Genomic DNA, 8,897 nt, shown 5'->3' with positions numbered 1-8,897 from the left:
TATACAATATATTTTTGGATCTACTCATTTCACTCAGCAGCTGTTCATTCAATTCTCTCCAAGCCTTTCTGAAATCATCTTCTGATCATTTCTTATAGAATAATAATATTCCATAAAATTCACATACCATAATTTCACATACCGTTCCCAACTGATGGGCATCCACTGAGTTTCCAGTTCCATGCCACTACAAAAAAGGCTGCTACAAACATTTTTGAATATGTGAATCCTTTACCCTTTTTTAATGACCTTTTTGAGATATAGACCCAATAGAGACACTGCTGGATCAAAGGGTATACACAATTTGATAGCCCTTGGGCATAGTTCCAGATTGTTCTCCAGAATGGCTGGATCCATTCACAATGCATTTGTATTCCAATTTTCCTACATCCCCTCCAACATTTATCATTATCTTTTTCTGTCATCTTAGCCAACATCCTTTAAAGTGTAATTCAAGTGCTAGCTACATCAAGAAGCCTTCTTTGATTTTTCCATTGCCTTCAGATTCTCTATTCTATAAGGACTATCCTCAGATCTCAAATGAGACTGTTTTGTTCTTCTCTAATGTACTTAGCATATAATATTATGTATTACAGCCCTCTAATGTATATAGTATATTGCATAAACTACCTAAATAATTCTTGTTTTTCTTCCTTCCTATGACTTCTATCCATTGATCCTGGGTCTGCCTTTTGGTAGAAAAAACTTAATTCGCCTTCTACCTAATAGCCCTCCAAAACCATGACTGGTTAAGTTTTTGAGTTTTCTCTGTTCCAAGCTAAATATCCACAATTCCTTTAATTGATTAATTAATTCTTGTTTGGTGAGGTTTTCAATCACAGCATCCTGATCACCCTCTTCTGGATGAATTGCTGCTTTCATGGTATCCCATAGTTTGGTGGAATTTTATTGTGTCATCTCTGGATCATTCGAGGGGGATAAAGGACGTCTGGATCACCTATATCATCTGTTTTCATTTGCTTGTACAAAAAACCAAAGCAATAATAGCAGCAATAACAACAGAAATGTCAGCAATTTGTAAAAGTTGTGCCTGTATAAATAACCATTATTATGGTTACAATTAAAAAAAAAAAGAGGCATCTTGTATCTTTTGATTACAGTTCAAGTCTTCGGTGGAAAAATATACATCAGGCATCCTACTTGGAGAACCATTGTTCTAATGAAGTCACACAGTGCTTCCATTTGTCTAATCTCATTTGAGGCTCCACTAATAGAATTCTACTGCCCCAAATGAAGGAAGTTGAAGGACCAGTGCATTCTGCACTGTCCAAATAAACTCTAGAGAGGATAGAGTGTCTAAATCTAGAGATTTAGTTAGAATCACAGAAGCACAGAAACCCAGAGCTGGAAGGGTCCCCAGAGTTATTAAAATAATAAATCAATGTAAGTTAGCATGATTATAATATTTATATCTCAAGAGCCAAGAAGGCATGTATAATAGCAATAATAAAAATACATGCTATTTGTATAGTGCTTGGTAATTTAAAAATACTTTTACGTATATGATCTTATTATTATAACTTTTTATATGTGAACTCATTAGCATGACTACTTTATGTGATAGGCAGAACATGCATTATTTTCCCAATTTTCAGAGGAGAATATGAGTCTCAGTTCATTATTTCATTAAGGTTTGAATACTTCCCCAAGGTCATAGATCTAGGTAGTAATGAAGATGAGATCAGAATCCAAATGTTCTGCCTCTGAGTCCAATGGTCTGTCCCTAATACTTGATATAGAATAGAGTCCTGTTATATCTTGTTAAACAAAAGATGTGATTGTTTCAAAGGTATGGTCTTGGTGGTTTTGCTAAGTGGATTTGATTTTCAAATGGATTTTAAAAATCACTCTGTTGGTATGCATTAACACTGGGAACAGGCACAGAAATAAAAAATCTCAAGTTGAAATAAAATGAAGATGCTATTTGAGAAGAAAGAGAAACTGTAATCATTCTTCATTATGAAATGAAGTGGTCATGGGAGTTAGGTTTCAAATCAGAATTTCTCATTCTATTTCATACTGATCTTTGACTTTCTCACTTTGTATTGTGCCTCAGTTTTTTTAACTGAGAAATAGATTAATATTTATCTGTGTAGAGGTGAGATGAAGAATCAAATATAAACACAAGAACATAAAATTATAAACTCTTTGAGAGCAGAGAATAATTGATTCTTAACTTCATGTCTTATCCCTAGTGCCTTATACATAGTAGTCACTTAAATGATAATGATGATTGAATAAATGAAGAGTGAATGAATGAATGAGTGCTAGCCTCCCATTCGTAAATGGTTGCTTTGGGGTAAAAGGTAGAAGAAGGAGAGGGTGAGAGTAAGAATATTTGCATGTACAATTTTACTTCAAAAAGTTCTAATATTCCCTTTGATTTTTCTAAGGATTTTTGGAAGATACAGAAGAAGTGAAAGGGATTGGCATTTGTCTTAAGGGAATTTTTTTTTTTTTGCTTAAGCATAAATCTTTCTGGTAAAGCATATTCCACGATGCTGTGAAGTTGAAGATGCTGTGGAAGCTAAGTGATTTCTTGGCATCCAAAATCAATCTCTCTCATGTCAACCTTACCAAAAAAAATAAACACTTTCACCTTGCTCAGTGCCAGTAATAGCCAAGTTGACTTCAGCTATCAGAGAAAAAAGCTTTTAAAATAATTACTCCTAAATTACAATAATATTAATGATTAGCTTTGTGTGAAAATTGAAGAGATAAGTAGTTAAATACTAGGAATAATGAAGCACAAAAGTGTCATGGGGTAATAAGTTTGCTTTTAAAAACGATCATTTTTCAATGATTATGTTCATGATGAATCTTCTAGAATAAAACATTCTTCTTTTCAGTAATACTTTTTCCTATCACATCTTCAGTTGCCACACATTAGCCTTTAAATATCTACAAAACAACATTTTGTGAAATCTTCATTAGGACATGCCTGAGACAAGGCTGAGTATTGAACAGTACAAGCCCATTATCTTTACCCAGAATTGGGAATGCTGCCTGTCAAGTTGGATCCTCTGAAAGAGACCGGTATACAGTAAAAGCCTGGTGTGTATGCATTGGAGAAAGAGACTAAATGGAGTGGGAAGAAAAACGAGACTTTTAACCTAATGAAAAGTATAAATAGATCTGAAAATTACTTAGCGTGGACCTCCTAAAATATAGCTTTATCAAAATGTGTTATCTCCTCCAATTACTACTTGAGGCCTGAGAACAGACTTTTCCTGTAATACTAGAGGATAAAATTGACAAAGGCTGAAAGCTCCCCTCCATAAGGCATCATTTTACTACTAGCAGGATTCTTCATTGCCCACGAAGGGAGTAGATGACTCTCTGGTTAAATCTGTCTTATTTATAATTAAGCAAAGGACACTGTATTTTTTGGATACTTTTCTCCCTGGGGGCTCAAGATTTAAACATTAATGCTTATTTTTATTTAATTCAACCCAGGAAACATCAAATGCTCAATATATTGCCTATTTATATAGTATTTTAAGATATACAAAATGCCTTACATCTGTTCCTTAATTTGATTCTTACAACAACTCTGAAGTAGACACAATCATCATCTGCATCTTATGGAGGTGAAACCAAGTTTCAGTCACGTTCACATATGCTATTGGCTGGATTTAAACTCCAATCTTCCTGATATCAAGTCCAATACTCTGTCCACTCTCCGATCCTGCCTCCTGGGTCTTTACCATGTGAAATGATTAGAAGGAGAAACAGAGAATACTAAACTCCAAACTCCCACAAAAGAAAAATCCTAGAATAAAATATAGCTCTTGCAGATTTTGTTCGATTAAGACAAAACCTTAGTTAATTATTGTACTGTGTCTTAAAAAAACATAAGGTGTGCCTTTTTTCTTTAAAGAGTCTCCAAGAGCAGAGCAGAGCCTGGGGCAATGGAAAGATTCTGCTTCTGGAGTCCAGGACCTGGATTCAAATCCTAACTCTTTTATTACCATTAAAATAAATTATCTCTAAGGTCCCTTCCAATGATCAGTCTAGAATTTTTAAGATAAATGTGGCAGTTATCTGGTAATGGTGCACTTGATCAAATGTGTCACAGACTAGAAAAGTTGATAATCAATTTCTGTATTTAGGATATGATGTCTTGACTTAAATTCAGGAATTACTGCTTGCTAATGATTATTTTCTTTTGAAAATTATGTGGCACAAAATGTTGGAGAGAGTGACTTAGTCTCTCCTTTTAGCTTCATGTAGCTTTCTGCATATTTTTTAAAAATTAAAACAAAACAACCACAAACTATATCTTTGATAAGAACAGACCAGCTCCCCAACACTTCAGGCCAATCTTTTTGCCACCTGGACCCCAAGGTCTAACAGTTGATGTCATTCTGAAAGGCAGAGGCCATAGGAATCCTTTGACCAGAAAATAGTGTTATTTTTTTAAGTGTGGGGGAGGAGTTCTTTCTGTGCTATCCTCTCTCCCTGGTTTCTCTAATCTTCTGTTGGTTGGTAGAAGAAGAGAGATCACAGCTGCTTCATCATCATCATCATCATCATCTTCATCATCATCATCATCATTACCATCATTGTCCCTGAGTGGACAATGAATCAGTGGACAATAGCAGAAACAAGCATTCCACAAATGGCGGTTCAAAAATCAGATCCCTGACCTCAGGCCCACCAAAGAGAGCCAAATGGCAGATCTGAGGACCCCATTTCTAGAGCAACTTGTTCATTTATTGTGAAAACTCCACTCGTACTTTCAAACATCTTTCTATTAAAAAAAAAACAAACACAAAAACTCAGGATTTAGACTGGAGCCAGAAAGTGTTTGCTGTATCCTCCAACTAGATTTGATATGAGCATGTGTGTGTGTGTGTGTGTATGTGTGTGTGTGTGTTTGTGAGAGAGAGAGAGGGAGAGAGAGAGAAAGAGAGAGAAAGAGAGACAGAGAGAGAGACAGAGAGACAGAGAGAGAGAGAGAGAGAGAGAGAGAGAGAGAGAGAGAGAGAGAGAGAGAGAGGGAGAGAGAGAGAGAGGGAGAGAGAGAGAAAACATATGCCCATTAGTGTTTGTTTTTTGTGTGTAGCACTATCTTGACAGGGATTAAAAAGAAACTCTAAGAATTTTCTGATGGCTGATGATGGAAAATCCCAGGATTTAAAAGGGTTTTTTTGGGGGGGAACCACCCGACTTGTTTTCCAGACAGATGCGAAATCATCTTCTTCTCTATAATTAAAGTCTCAAGCTTTAATGCTGGGGCGGGTAGTGTAGGAAGCACATGCCCTGTAGAGAGCAGGAAGAGAATGTCAGCTATGCTGATCCCTTGGTGGCACTGGGTATTGTTTAAAAGATGAAATCTGATGAGGAATAATTCCTCCTTCCTCTCTCCCCGCCCCCTCCCTCCACCCCCCACCTTCCCAAGCTTTCTTCTCTGATTTTCCATACATAGCATTTAAAATGCAATAGTGGAAGGGGCAGCTTGGAGTGAGCTGACATCAGGGTAGCTAGCCACAAGATGCATTATTAGGCATTAGAGGGACTGTGACACTCCCTGTTGTCTTACATATGCTATAAAACACAAATCACCTCCTGTTTATGGAACCCAGTACCAAGAAATCTTAGCTTTCTCCTCTTCCAGCAAGTCATCTATGACCCTGAGGGACTCCTTTGATCTATATCTCTTTTTCTTCTTTCTCTGTTTTCTCCCTGGTAACACTTCTTTCCTCCCAGTATGCCCTTGACAGTTATGGCACAAGGCCCTATCCATTGGGTCTGGTCATTTGGCTTTCTTTGTTCTGGGTTTGACTGCTGTCAGGCAGGTTGGTAGTACCCAGACTCGCCAGGAGCCAAACTTCCCATCCTGACACATTCCATTTAGCCATTGACCTTCCAAGGCCAACATCAAGTCCCCATGGTTTCCTAGGAGGGAATTGTTTAATTTAATGCCTACCTAGAAGATGTTCTTTGAAGATCTTGTAAACTTTTTTTCTTTAAAAATAGGAAAAGGGTTTTCCTAGCATATTTCTGAGATCCAGCTGAGAATCTGGGTGTGGTTGGAAGAAATCATGACCCTATTCAAAAGCCATTAGTCACTCTGTAGTTTACATGATTTTTCAAAACTTATATTTAACAAGTTCTTACATGACTTTAAATGTTAGGATGACCCTTCCCTGGTAGAATTCAAGGTACCATATATGACTCTGTCTTTGGAATTTTTTTTTTAAAGTAAAAATGCTGACAAAGATGGGTCCTGGGGTTTAAAGTACATAAAATGTAACTTTAGGTCAACAAAAAGCAATGCATCATAAAGAATGATTTAGGAAACAAGAAAGAAAATATATTCTTCTCCTAGTATTCTTTCTGCTGATACTTGATGTTGAGTGTTACAAGACTTTATAGAGCTCTAGTCACTTTATATCAAATTATAGAATAATATGACCTCCCAGCTTAGAGGAACTATATGAATTAGAGGTCATTTATAGAGGCCAATCCATACACAAAGAAGGAATCTCTCTGTTAGCATGTTAGAAGTGATCAACTAGCTTCTGCTTAAAGGTTTTCAATGATAGGGGCAATCTATTACTTAAAGCCAATTTCACTTTTGGACAGCTCTAATTATATAATCATAGAATCCTAGCACTTAAAGCAGGACAAGATCTGGGGTATCATCAAGCTTAGCCCCCACCTTTTACAAGTGAAGAAACTGAGATAACAAAGCTTGTAAGTGTTTTTTCCTTATTTCTGCAACTTCTACCCAAGTCTGTTTTTTGGGAGAAGAAGAGCAAGTTGAATCCTTATTCTACATGAAAATTCTTCAGACACTTAAAGATAGATATTGTGTGTCCTTCCCCAAGCCTTTTCCCCTTTCCAGGTTAAATATCTCCAATTCCTTCAACTGAGTCACATATAACATGATTATCAATCCTATCATTATGCTCAGTCAGTGAGTAAACAGGCATTTACTGAATACCTTCTAGGTACCAGGCACTGTGCTAAGCCCTGGAGACACAAAGAAGAGCAAAGAGCAATTTCTGCTATAAAAGAGCTCACATTCTATAGGGGTTCAACCAATGAGGTACAGAGCAAGATATATACAAGATAAACTGGAAATCATTGAGGGAAGGCACTAGCTATTATGGGGGAATGGGAAAGGCTTTCTGGACCTCTTTAACAACTGATCTGGGGGGAAAAAGGCCAAAGAAGAACATCTTAAGAAATCAATGGCTTTTTATATAAAGTAAGGCTAGAAAACATCTACGGCTATTCCATCTGAGAATATGAAAAATATGACAGAAAACTGAAATCACAAAAGGAATAGAAAAGATGAACATGGATTTTTCCACTCAGTCCTAAAATACGAGAATAAGAGACACACCCTGAAACTTGAAAGGGGAGGAGCATTAATATGTTAAAGAATATCCTTCTTTATACAGAAGCTAGTGAATATGTGGAATATCTCTCCCAGCTGTGTAAGTAAGGATTATTTCACTTTTTGTTTATTCCCAGTACACATAGTAACTACTTAATAAATTATTGTTAATGATACAAGGTGAAAAATATATTTGAGTTCAAAAAGAAGTAAATTCACAGGTAAAAGATCCATAACTTTTGAAAATGACAAATACTAGGAAGGGAAACTACTACAACATGCTTCAAAGACTTCTATCAGAGAGAAAAAAATCGGTATGGATGGGACACTACTCTGGAAAAATGATATTTCTAATATTTTATTCAAATATCAAATTACTTGTCTGTTGAGAAAAAAAACCCTTTACATAAAAGGGTTTAAATTAGTATCATTTACCATTTTCCTAAATTTTTTTGCTCCTATTTTTAATATGGGAAAATGATAGGATACATCCAAAGTAACTGAAATGGGTTGAACAAAAACAGTAGGGGTAGTTGAACCCCTACTTGGGTAGGGCCCAAGTATATTAAGGATTTTCATTTTTCCTGTTAAGTATTCTTTCTATCACAACTGCCTAATATAATGTCCTGCACAAAATAGATGCTTAAAAATATCTAAGAAATTTTATTTGTATGAACCATCCTGTATAACTCCCATTTATATGTGTTTGTATTTATATGGACTTGAATTTATGGAAAGGAGTGTGCTTGGTAGCATAAGCTTGGACTTGAAGTCCGAAAATATTAGATTGAATTCTGTTTATTTTGCTTACTATTAGCCAGTCACTTATCTTTTCTGAATCTCAGTTTCTTTGTCTGTGAATTAAGTTATTATTGTAAAGAACCAGAGTTTTAGAACTAGGAAGGACCTCAGAAACAATTTTGTTTAACCATCTTATTTTTTTAATAAGAAAACCAAGGTCTAATGAAATAAAGGAAGCTGTCCATGCTCACAAAAGTACTTAGTAACAAACCCAGAACTCAGGTTCTCAGATTCTAAAACCAGCATTCTTCCCATTGTTTTATATTCTTCACAATATTGCTTTTTTAAAAATTTATTTATTTAATAGTTTTATTTTTCCACATTTACATTTAAAACAATATTTTTTTACATTAAAAAAACTTGAATTTTTAAATTCTCTCTTTTATCTCAATCCTCAGCCTCCATTAAAAAAAAAAGTACATGTGAAGTTTATGCAAAACATTTCTATAAAAGTCATGCTGTGAAAGAAAACATAGATCTCCCCCCACCCACAGCATTGTTGAAGAGATCAAATGAGAAAACATAGGTTAAAGTGCTTTGCAAGTTATAAAGTATTATACAAAATTAAGTTATTTTTTAATGAATGAATAAATGTAGCCCTGATATCAGAGGCTTCTCTTTCCACAAGGGTCTTCTCTGGCTTATTGTTGCTATCCAGATGGAATTTGGAAACAAAGTGTGCTCATCAACTCCCCTTACAAGCACTCAGACTCACAAAGCTTAA

The sequence above is a fragment of the Antechinus flavipes genome, chromosome 3 (genome assembly GCF_016432865.1).
Source record: "Antechinus flavipes isolate AdamAnt ecotype Samford, QLD, Australia chromosome 3, AdamAnt_v2, whole genome shotgun sequence".
Lineage (NCBI taxonomy): Eukaryota > Metazoa > Chordata > Mammalia > Dasyuromorphia > Dasyuridae > Antechinus > Antechinus flavipes.
The sequence above is the reverse complement of the archived record's forward strand: the minus strand, read 5'-3'. Positions refer to the sequence as shown.